Below are 12,938 nucleotides of genomic sequence, written 5' to 3' on the forward strand. Positions count from 1 at the left end.
GCATAGAGCTTTCTTTAAGTTTTCGAATGATTTTTGTCTCTCTGTATTCCAGACAAATTCTATGTCTTTTTGTAATAGCTGTATTAATGGTGTGGCTATATCTGAAAAGTTGTCTATAAAGCGTCTATAATAGCTAGTAAGTCCCAAGAATTCTCTAATATTTTTAACTGTTTTAGGGATAGGAAATTTCTGTATTGCTTCGATTTTCTTTGAGTCAGTTTTTACGCCTTCTTCATTTATGATATGTCCTAGAAATTCTACTTCTTTTTGAAAGAATTTGCATTTGCTGGTTTCTAATTTGAGTCCTGTTTCCCTTAGCTTTTGTGCTATGAGCTTGAATCTTGCGTTGTGTTCTTCTACTGTATTTGCCACAATGATTACGTCGTCAATGTATACATAGCAGAAGCCTTTTTCTCTTAAATCTCCGAGTACTGTTGTTAGTGCTCTTTGAAAAATTCTTGGCGAATTGATTAGTCCAAAAGGTAGCACTTTAAATTCGAAGCGTCCTAAGCCAGGTATGCTGAAGGCGGTTTTGTGAATGTCTGATTCTTACATTTTTATTTGATGGAATCCAGAAACCATGTCAATAGTTGTAAAAAATTTGTTTTTTCCTATACAATCAAAGATTTCCAATATGTTAGGTATCAGGTAAGGGTCTGGTATTGTTTTAGCATTCAATTTTCTGTAATCTATGACTAATCTCCATTTTTTTTTTCCCTCTTTGGTGAGTCCTTTTTTTGGAACGACCCATACTGGTGCATTAAAGGCGCTTGTTGAAGGTCTAACTAATTTGTTTGCGATTAGTGTTTTTGTTTCGTCTAATGCCACTTGTTTCAGTGTGTAGGGCAAAGGAAATTGTTTGATATATACTGGCTTTTCGTCTGTTAAGTTGATCTCGTGATCTTCGATATTGCACATGCCGAGTTCATCTCCTTATAGCCAGCATATGTCTTCGAATGATATGATCAAGTTCTCTATTGCTCGGTTTTTATTGTGGGTTAAGTGATCTAGCTTTACTGTCTCAATCAGTCGGTTTCGTCTTTCTTTCGTGTCTTGAGTTTCTGGGGCTTTTTCTTGTGTGATTTCCCTTTGTATTTCTTTTTGTGTATCTATAGTTTCATTACCTGATAAATCTGCTTCTTGTATATGTATATTTTGTTTTGTATTGTTCTCTATTTTTATTTTTTGTTCTAATATCGAACAAAAGGTATAATAGTTGTCTATGATGTATTCTTCTTCTGTTTGCTTTTTTTTATTTTCGAGAGCTTCGTTTATATTTTCCATGAATTTTGCTAAATTTTCTTGATACGTTTGTTCGTTGCCTTCCTCTTGTGCTTGCTCTGTTTTTTCTTTTTCTTGCGTGTTTATTTCGTTTACTGTCGTTAATATTTTTTCTAGATCTTGATATAATGATATGTCCTCATCTTTTGATGTAATGTCATATTTTCTTGTAATTTCTTCTGTATTGTTGGCTTCTTGGTTTGAAGTAACAGTCGATTTTTCTTGTAATGTAGTAATTGTGGGAGTTGTGTGTTTATCTTTTGTAGATTTTACGAGTATTTTTTCTCCATTGATTTCTAGGTATCCTTCATCTAGTCTCACCTTGTAGTCTAAGAAAATGTTTATTCCTAGAATTCCATCGTATGGAATAGAGAAAGTTTCCGGGGCTACATGGAAATCAAAGTATGTGTTTTGTATTGGTATCTTCGTAAATCCTAGGGTTTTGATAGACTTGTCGGTTATTCCGGAGATTAATATCCGTTCATTGCTATTTATGTCTCATTTTGAAATACTGTTATTTTGTATGATGTTTAGTTGAGCTCCGCTATCGATCAACAATTTGAGTTTTTTGTGTGAATATGGATCATCGACTTCAATATATTGCAGTAAATTTTCCATTTTCAATACATATGTTTTTGCTTCTATGTTGGCTTTGTTTTTGATTTGTTGTGTTTTTGTATCTTTTTGTTGTGGGAGCGCTTTTTCGTTGTGTTCCCTTTCTAGGCGTTCCCTCCAGAAAGGGCCTCGAAGTTTCCCGCTCTTCCTTTATTTCTAAAGCAATTTTGTATTGTGTGACCGGCTATTTTACATTTTTCGCAGAATTCGCCGACTTGTTTTTGTCGTGACAAAATTATTTTGCATTCATCGATTATGTGGCCGTGTTTCTTGCAAAATTCGCATATCTTTTGTTGATTTGTTGGTGTGTTGTTCATTAATGCGCTTAGTTTCCTCCACTCGTTTATATTATGTCCTGGACTTTTGCAGTAGGCACAGCCTTTCCTTTGGAATCCATTATGATTTGAATTATATGATAGGTGTTGGGTTTGTTGAATTTGCTGCGATTGCGTTTTTAGGAATGGGCAATACTTAGCTGTGTGGCCTGTGTCTTCGCAATACTGGCACTTAAATTTCTGTTTAGCTTTGAATTCTGTAAACATGATTTTTACTTGGTCGCAGGTGTCTTGTTCGTGGCCTACTTCTTCACAGATAGCACATATTTTGTATAGAGACTTTTTTATTTCTCCTGCTTTACAATCTTTTACGAGGTCGCCCATATTATTGCACTTTCTGCATATCACTTCCGGCCACTGCTGCATTGTATGTCCAATCTTGTCACAATTTTCACATTTGTTTTGTTTTGAAGTTTGGTCATTCTTACAATTAATTGGGTTGTGTCCTGTTTCGTTGCATTTCCAGCATGCTTCGTAGTTACTGATGTGTCGGCATTGATCTACTTCATGTCCCATTTCTTCACAATATTGACAGTGTATATTTTGTCTTTTGTTTAAACGACAGGCACTTATTGAATGGCTTGGTTGGCTACAGAATTTGCATATTAGATTAATTTTCTTTGGCACTTTCTTGCAACTATTCGAGAAATGATCTGTTCCTTTACAGTACACGCAGGCTGCCGTGCGACAAAATAGAGTTTCATGTGAAAATTCTCTGCATATTTGACATGTGAGAATTTTTGTTTCCTGAAATTCTTCTTTATTGTTCGAATATGTATAGTTTCTACTTGGTTTTGTTGTGTATTTCCTTTTTTCTATGTCGCTTTCGATGTCTATTGCCCTTGTCGACATTTCTTGTACTGTGGTTCCTGGGCCTGTTTCATATCTAATTTCTGCTTTTAGTCCTTTTCTATAGCTTTTAGCTGCTTCTTTGTCTAGTGTAGCTTCGAATTGTGTTCGTTCTATTGCTGTAGTGTCTTCCCATTTATTTAGTTCCTTTATTCTCAATACTAATTGTCGTATTCTGTTAGTATAGTGTACAACTGATTCGTCTTTTTCTTGTGATATCTGATGAACTTTTGCATATAGTGCGTGTATGTCTTCTTTGATGGGGTATAGAGTTCTGATTGCATTGATTAGGTCTGTTATATTTTCCACTTTGCTTCCTCTTATTGCCTCTTTTACTTCACCTTTAATTTTTATTTTTAATAATTTTGTAAGGTTTCTCTCATCGATGTCGTCTATAATATCCTTTACTTCTTTTAACATGGAGATGTATTCCATAGGTGATATGTTTTTGCCATCGAAGGCTGCTACGTCTTTCAATTGTAATTTCATTGGTTTTTCTTGGTTATCCATATTTGTAGGTATTTTATTAATTGATGGAGTAGAATTTTCTCTAATGATTTTTGTTTTTTGCTTTGTGGTAGACGGGTCTTCGATGAGTGTGTCGATGTTTACTAATGCTAGAAAATCGCTTTTCCGTGGATTTTCCTTCTGTAGATTATTTTCAAAAGTTTTTTGAATTATGATTTCTTGTTTATCTTTTTCGGCAAATGTTTTTCCTTCCTCTTGACTTTGTAGTTCGAGATTTAAAAATATATCTTTTGAAGTTCCTAAGATCAGGCTTTGTTCGTTGTAAATTCCTCCAAAGTCTGAGTATCGTTGATTTCTATCAAGGTCTATTGTGGTATTTATTGTTGAAAAGTTGTTTTCTTGTAAAACTGAATCTTGTTCTTCTGTTTGAGTTGCTGGTGAATCTTCGGTTCTTGAAATTTCTGCTTGTGTTTCCTTGGTTTTCTTTGTAGGTGAGTATTGTATCTTGCTGCTTCTTCTGAATGCGTTTTTTTCTAACTCTTTATGTAGGAGGCTTTTCAGTTGGGGATTGCTGCGCGTTTGGGATCGCGTAAGCTTCGAGTCGTTTAAAATTATTCTGCTAGTTGGGATAATTTTTTTACTCATTTAGGCATTTTATTCGAGAAAAGAAAAGAAAAAGTAAATGTATTGAATTTAGATTGTATTGAACATTATAATAAAGTTCGAAAGAAAATAATGTGGACTTAAAAAAAAAACTAAAAATCGATAGTTAAAATTTGTTCTGTTATTGGAAGGGAGTCACGAAAAATGATTCGTATATTGTTTGATTTATAATATTATGGCATTCATATAATTATATAAGCATATATATATATAAGTAACAAATTCGTATATGAGTAAGTAAGGAATTGTTGTTTTGACCTACTTTTTCTCTACTCTTTCCTTATTTCAATTCGAGTTCCAAAAAATTTTTTGCTGAGTTGTAGATTCTACCAGGTCATTTACTCGCGATGATCAAGTTACTACACTGTTTTCGCTTATGAAATGACACAATTTACGAATTTGATATTATGTGTTTTCAGTTCAAGAGAATACGATTGAAATGTAATTTGTTTGTAAGAAAAATTCTTTCAAAATTAGAAATTATTAATTTGTTGTTAATTAATGCCTTGAAGATTATATTGAAAAGTTTGAATTGGTAAGATAAAGTAATTTATTCCGATTTTGCACTTTGAATTGATAGAATAGAATGATTTTTCTAATTTTGTACCGGAACCAATTGTTACGTCTCGTGCATAAACTACGAATAGCGAATGTGCGAAACGTACCAATATAGTACTAATGGCTGATTGAGGCTCACAAGTAATGAGGAATATACGATATATGAATAAGAATGAATGTGTTTTATTATTTTGTTGTACTTACAGTTTCTAGAGTACTTTCAGTATCGTAGATCTTGGTATTTGGATAGGTTCAATAATGAAGTTGCACGTTCTCACTTTTAATGGATCGCGTATTTATTGAGATCAAATAATATAGTTTGACAGGTAATAATTGAATAGTTAGCCAAATTGTCGAACAGGCTTGCACGCGACTGTAGCGTCGATACGTAAAGTTTATTCGTCAATTGTCGAACTGACGTGTACGGAGTAACAATAAAAGATGACTGACTCTTTACAGGTGGTTCGTCTTATATACATAGATTTGTGCTCAATTAATCGCTGATGTTTCTGTGTAGTTGGGTAATTTTCCTTTTGAGTTCAATGTGTGTTGTGTAATGCTGAGTATGGTCTTTGTATTTTGCTGCCTTATAGTTTTCTGGTGGATGTGTACATAGTTTTGATTTTACGAAATTCGAGATTGCACTTTTTAAAGAATGTAAATGAATAAAGATACATCTTGAGACGTGACAGTGTAATGGCAACTTGTGCAAGTAGGTGAAAAGTTACTATTTACATAATAAGTAACTTCTGCTTCCATTAAATTTGATTTGTTATGCAATGTGTTTTCATTATGAGGTACTTTGTTGGGGGGGGGGGGATTATTCATTAGTGTTATTTTTGTACATTTTTGTGGGATTTTACGGAAGGAAATTGGTAACGGGTGAGGTCTTTCGGTTTTTAGCAGCTGGTGGCTACTGAAATGTCTATTGAATTTCTTTTGATGCGATTGATGTCTATTAGATTTTTTCTATTTGTACGGCGTGTAAGCGTGCGTCTTGTAATTTGTTGTAAAAAGTAAAAGGGCAAACGTAACGTCTGATTTCATGTTTGAGGCCCTTAATAAAAATATAAATAGCTAATTTTTCTCTCTGAGTTTCGTCTTTTGTAACTTCGAATAAAAACATTTGCGCGACCTTTCCCATGACAATGTATTTTTGTAAATATGTATTTATTCTGTGTCCGAATTCCATTGCGGTTTCTTCTTGCATTTGTGTTGATATACTTAATCTCTTTTTTTCTATTATTAAGTCTTCGAGTAATTTTCTTTTGGCTCTGTGATCCATGTTTTCAGACATATAGCTTTTGTTGACCTTTATATTTTGTTGATTAATGGTGAAATTTCTGGTTCTGATAATATTGGATATATCTGTCTCTGTGTGTAGCTTGGTTTCTGAGTCAATTGATCGTCACGTTCGATTTTAAAGATAGTAGTTCGCTCTTTGGGCTGTATTGCCGGCGGGGCTTCCTTGTTTAGCTTGTCTGGGTTTGTTTCTCTTTCTGGTTTCCTAGCTAGGTAAAGTAGCAAGTTAGTCAAAGAATTCCAGAATGCGCCAAGTAGGTGTATGCTAAAGCCATAGAGGGAATGAAGGACATAACCATGTATAATGGTATTAAGGACAAATTTAATTGCTCTAAAGATCATAAGGATGGCCAAAACAGCGGCACTCGCTGATCCGAATGTAATGAATCGACTCCATAGCGATTCCCACGTGGAATTCGCAATACGATTCAGGGTATCTTCGTCGAGTTGTTTAGATATGGATATTCCCGGGGCTAGATTGGATTTTCCAGCGAAGCCGAGCGCGATTTGATTAAAGACCGCGTTCTGTTCTGTAGGGAACATTATAAACGTACGAAGGTGTTCGATGTCGTTATATGTGTAAATTCCGCTTGTTGCCGTGTTTATGGGGCTATTATATTCCCAATTTTGCTTGGCCTGAGGTTCGATTATGTGCGGGGTTTCTTGACTAGCGACATCCGGAATAACTTTTACCCATGAGTCACCGAACTTATACATTATCGACATTTTAGTATCGCAAGCAGTTTTGGTTCCGTATTGTTTTATTATATGCGTACGAGGTGTGATAAACATCGGAGTCTCACCGCGCGTAACCGGTAATTCTTAATAGCACGTTTCGGCCTTTCTAGCTTTGACTTCTGCAGGTACGCACTTGATAATGTGTACTACTTCACCCGCCATCATGGCCATGTATCCGGGTTCTCTCATTAAATAATATGCTAAAAGGTCCGGTGATAAAGTGGCAATATTTAATGCATTTGTTACGTCTTACGACGCATCCTTTTTATAAAATAAACATTTGCGAAATTCAAAGCTACTAAACTATTCGCACGTCAGCAAAAAGCTAATTAAACGCGAGGTAAATGACTCTCCGAAATTAAGCCTTACGACGCATCCTTTTTGTAACATATTCACATTCAAAACTGCTAAGCTATTCACACGACAGCAAAAAGCTGTCGAAACACACTCCGAAACTAAGTCACCAAAACGCAAGAATTTATAATCAGCGAAAACAAAATGTCACACAATATCGCAATACTGACCTGAAAAAGAACTATAAAAGATATAAAAACCAATGAACAAATCACTCTCCGCAGTTGATCTGTAGTCCGTCAGTCAGTCAATAAGTACCTGTAAGACTCAACTCCGTACACACCGGTCCGACAATTGGTGATCATTTTATTTAATAAACTCGCGACTGTTACAAAGTAATATCGTGCAAGTATTATTCAACAACCTATCCTATTCAATTCAACAAGCAGTTAGAGCCTGCTACATTTATTCAATTCAACAAGCAGTTAGAGCCTGCTACATTCATACAATTCAACAAGCAGTTAGAGCCTGCTACATTCATACAATCCAACAAGCAGTTAGAGTCTGCTACATTTTATCAACAATTAAAGGCTACGATTATCAAGGTAGTACAATTATCAGACATATATTTCCACATATATTTATTATAAGTGAGACATATCCGACCACTATTCAACATATTGGAACTTCTCATTCATTAGCTATTCGTAGTTGATGCACGAGACGTAACACATTCGTAATAACTTTTCTTTCTAATTCGCATTGCTGTAGTAGTACGTCATGGTATAATTTTTGTAAATGATTTTTGATATGTTTTTCAACAAATAATATTTTTGAATTTACATAGGTGAAAAGATCCAGATCGTGCATATTTTTAACTCTGTTAGAAATGAAATGTTCACCGAGGCGATTTTCTAATATGAATAATCTCGGGTGTTCTGTTTTAATAATTTCAAAACCGCACTGTATCATTCTACCGAGGTCTTTGAAAGCAAAAGATATATCCTCAGAATCTAATACATAAAGTGGTCTTCGTTCATTGTCGATCTCTGTTACTTTAGTGACGGGTCCTGAATATAGATAGGTATACTTGCTGGCTTGGCATGCCTGAGACTCGGTTCTGTCCCAGAATGCGTATCCGAATATGCTATCAATGCAACGTTCTTCAGTAAATTGACAAGAAGTTCCGGACTCGAGTTTGATTTTATTTGTTTCCAGTGTTACAGAGTTAAATCTTTCTTCGAGTGATACTTTAACATAGCCGGTAACATGTACATTGCTGAATGTGCCGTAAGGGTCTGAGAAGCTTCCTGCGTTAGTGCAAGTGCCATCTGGGGCAATGTATCCTGCCAATTCTATCGGGTGTACGGTTGTTTGATTTATCATTAAGTTTTGTACTAGATTATCTCCGATCGTCATTATTCGATAAGAGTGCATTTTAATGCATTCTTCTCGTGTTATTTCCTTAATATATTCTATTTCGGAAAAAGGGGGGGACTATTCATGAGAGAGTGCGCCGCATGTTTTGGCTGATCGATTGACCTCTACTTTGCAATAACGAACTTTGACAGTTGCAAAATCATTAAGTTGGAGGAGGGATATTTCAGTTACAGTAGAATTGATTATCGGATTAGGAATGTCCCATTCAGTAATGTCTACAAGAGAGAAGGTAGTAAAGTTAATAAAACGTTGAAAACAATCATAGGCTATGAAAGGAGTGACTATTTTGAAGTATTGTTGGACAAAGATGCTGAGAATCACTGCTTTCATCTGAAACATAATTTTTCAATTACTACTTGTTTCGATGTACGATTTTTTTAAACGATTGGCGTGGACCGTTCGAGTTTCTTTTTCGTTTATTTTTATTTTAATATTTTCTTTTTCTTCCACTTCTAGGACCAGGTAGGGACCGGCAAAGTGACTGCGTGTGAGTTTATGAGGCTTTGGGCCGCTTTTTAGAAAAACCCGTTGACCGACTTTGAATTTGCTAGGATTTGTTTTTTTATCATATTGCATTATGGTTTTTTCTTTATATGTTATTAATTTTTCTCTAGCTATTTCATGTATATTATGTAACTGTTTGACCAAGTTTTCCACGTAGCCTTCGTAGGTAGGTAGTAAATCTTGCTCTAGTAGGGGCTCTGCGCTTGGTAGGCGTGGCTTGCGAGCGAACAGCAGTTCCCATGGCGAGAACTGGTGGCTGCTGTGCCAGCTTGTATTATAATTAAACATAGCAAGTTCGTCATATTCGTTCCAATTTTTGGTCTTGGAAGTGAACATTTTTAGTTACTCAATTAATGATAAATGAATTCGTTCAACATTGTTAGCCTGCGGGTGATAAGCCCTTGTAGTAATATACTTAATTTTGAAGCGAGCCGTAATGCGTTTCATTAGTTTTGAAGTGAAGTTAGTGCCTCTGTCACTTACTATGACATTAGGTGCTCCAAAGGTACATATTAGTTTTTTAATAAGGTTATCAGCTACAGTGATAGCTGTTTGGTCTGGCATGGGTGCCGCTATGGCGTATTTGGTAAACGTGTACATGCAGGTAAGTAAGTAAGCGTTTGCCGTTTCGGTAGGCTCGAGTGGGCCTACTACGTCTATGCTGACTTTAAAAAAGGGAACTGGCGGGGTATCGGTTATGATCATTTTTTGTTTGACATTATGTCTATTTAATTTTCTCAATTGGCACGGTAAGCACATTTGAATGAACTCTTGCACATCTTCCTTCAGATGTATCCAGTAGTATTTATTCTCGATACGTTTGTAAGTTCTATTGCAACCGTTATGACCACCTATCGCTGAACAGTGGGACTCTTCGATTACTTGTTGACGATGCTTGATAGGGGCGAAAACTATAAGTCCCTGACAAACTATAATCTTGACTTCAGAAGGTCTCAGTGTATTTTTTATCATTCGTAAAATTTCAAAGAAATCGACGAGCTCAATTTTTTTAGTTTGGGCTATACTGACGGTTTTAATTTTATTTTCAGTTAAACTTATTACTATTTGCTTCAGTACCTGGTATATATAGTTTCTAATGTTTTCGGTAGTCTCTCTAGTTTCATGACGGATTGGGATAATAAAATGCATCTTGTTTCCTATTTTGATTATAGTGGGAACGGCTAATTGTAATTTGTTCATTTGTGGTAGTTTATCATGTTTAAATAAATTGAGTGCACCTTCATCCAGGGGGTACCAAAGGTGTCAGTGAAGTACAAGTAATTGTCTCGCCTCATAAATAGTGAGTCCCGACAATAGATAATGTTTTCATTGGGTAAAGTCACGGGTCCGGTAGGGGAGTTGACTGAGTCTTCAAGCATCACGTCTTTTAAAGAGGTCATATCCTGTTTTGGTTGTGAGTCCTGTTTATTTTTAGAGTCTTGATTATGCGTATTATATTGTGTGCCAATTTTATTGCCTTCGGAGCAGTACGTGTTTTCAGTAACTGTAGGATAATTAATATTCGTGTCAGTTTCCGTTACTGACGTGTCTACTTCCTGAGGAGGCGGATTCTTTTTCTGACGCGGCAGGAGGGACTTGATGGCTTCCAAGTATTTTGCACTTGGTTGTCGGCCCTTTGCGCATCGCGTGGTCATGGCGTGTGTATTTCCTGGCCTTTTTGTGTTATCATCTAGTCGAGCTTTCAAGACCAGTGCTTGAACCGGATCTTGCCTAGTTGCTTGTAAATGCTTATTGAGCTGTTCGACTTCCTGTATAGGATTTCGAGAGAGCGCATCTACATTGACATTCGACGCTCGTTTTTTATATTTGACTTCGAAATTAAAATTTTGTAACAATAGTCGCTGATGAGTTGCTTGTGAATTTGGGTCACTTATCGAATATAAATGTACCAAAGGTCTATGGTCAATAATGATGATGAATTTTCGGCCGTACAGATAAGGTCTGAATTGCGAAATACTCCATACTATTGCTAAAAGTTCGAGTCGGATAGCGGGGTAATTACTTTCAGCAGATGTGAGGGTACGTGAGATGTATGCTACAGCGTGTTCTCACTCTTGGTCGTCAAATTGAGAAAGCGACCCTGCGATTCCGATTTTGGATGCGTCAATGGTAAGAAAAAATGTTCTGTCGAAATCCGGGTGCCTGAGCACCGGAGGTTCACATAATTTATCGCGTAGTGTCTCGAAAGCTTTTTGCTGCTCTTTCGCCCAAACGAACGGCTGGCGTTTCTTTAATAGAATAGTAAGTGGTTTTGCAATTTTAGCAAAATTTTCTATAAATCGTCTATAGTATCCTGCCAGGCCGAGCCATTGTTTAACATTCTTTGGTGTGCGCGGGACCGGGAATTCTTTTATTGCGCGCAGTTTGTCGTTGCACGGGCGTAGTCCGTCTTTCGAGATTATATGTCCGAGGTATTCGATTTCCGGGCGTAGAATTTTGCATTTCTTCGGATGAAGGACCAGATTAGTTTCACGAAGGCGTTTCATTAACTCGATGATGTTCTCGCAGTGTTCGTCGAATGTTTTAGAGTATACGCAAATATCATCGAAAAATGCTACTACATTTCTTAAATCTGATACTAGTACATTTACTAGTGACAGAAAAACTGGTGCACTAGTTTTAAGTCCAAAGGGGGAGCGACAAAACTGATACAAGGCCTGACTCGCATTGAAATGCCGTTTTATGCCTGTGTTCCTTTTTAATGCTTATCTGATGATATGATGAATACATATCGAATTATGAAAATAGTTGCGCACCGGCCATTTGTTCAAATAAGTCGACAGGTAGAGGGACTGGGAAATTATAATCTGGAATAATTTTATTTAGCGCGCGATAGTCAAATACGATGCGCGGCGGTTGCGGTTCGCCATCTTCCGTATTCTTCTTGGGCACGCAAAAGACTGGTGCGCAATATGCGCTAGTTGATTTTTCGATAATACCTCTTTCTAGCAATTCCTGCATTTGTTCATTTATAAATTTACTGATCTGCGGGGGGTGCCTAAACTGTCGTAGTCTGATTGGTACTTCGGAGGTAGTATAGATCTCGTGCTCGATAATACTCGTGGCCCCGAGCTTGTTGCCCTTAACAAAAAATCTGTCGTTGTAATTTTCGACGATTTCTTCAATTTTTGTTCGTTGATTTTGTTTGATATGGTCCAATTTAATCAACTGAAGTAACTGTTTGATTCTTTCGTGACGATTATTAGTTTCTGGGTTAACAAGCAGTGCTGCGCAATGCGCTCTAGGTACTTTTCCCCTAAGAATCGAGCGGGCTGTTAATAATGCATTTAATGCATTACTAACTATGTTTGGCTTTTGTAAGTTACTTTGTGATTTAATAATTGGATCGAGGTTCCTATTTAGTATTTAGATCGCTATTAATTTCAGATTCTTTATTACTTAAACAACTAATAATACTGCTAGTTAATTCTCGTATTGACGGATAATCTGATTCTGATTTTTCTGATTTTTTTATCATTTCTGATGCTTTGTTTAAAGCGTAGAGTAAATCGGATTCGTTTTTCAGAGTTTGCATGCGCATGCCAGACGTTACAGATACAGAGTTAATTTATTCTGAGTTCTCGGAAAGGTAGTTAACAGACAGGTTGTACAGTTTGTCGGAATCTGATTTTTTTTGTGCCTCTCGGATTTTGTTTTCAGACAGCTGAGGCATATACTCTTTAGGAGTAAGTATGTCACCTTGTTTTATGGCCTCGTGACCATTTTTTTACATGGGTTTTGTATACAGGTGCGTTCGTCCTCTGAGTTTCTACTGCTAGGTCCAGTAGTTTCCCAGTAGGGTCGTCGACCGAATGCAAGGAGTTATTACCAGGCTGTGCCTGCCCTTCATTTGCGAGAGGTATCTTGCTG

Source organism: Phymastichus coffea, unplaced genomic scaffold (assembly GCF_024137745.1).
Source record: "Phymastichus coffea isolate CEN01 unplaced genomic scaffold, Cenicafe_Pcof_1.1 PCOF00017, whole genome shotgun sequence".
NCBI lineage: Eukaryota > Metazoa > Arthropoda > Insecta > Hymenoptera > Eulophidae > Phymastichus > Phymastichus coffea.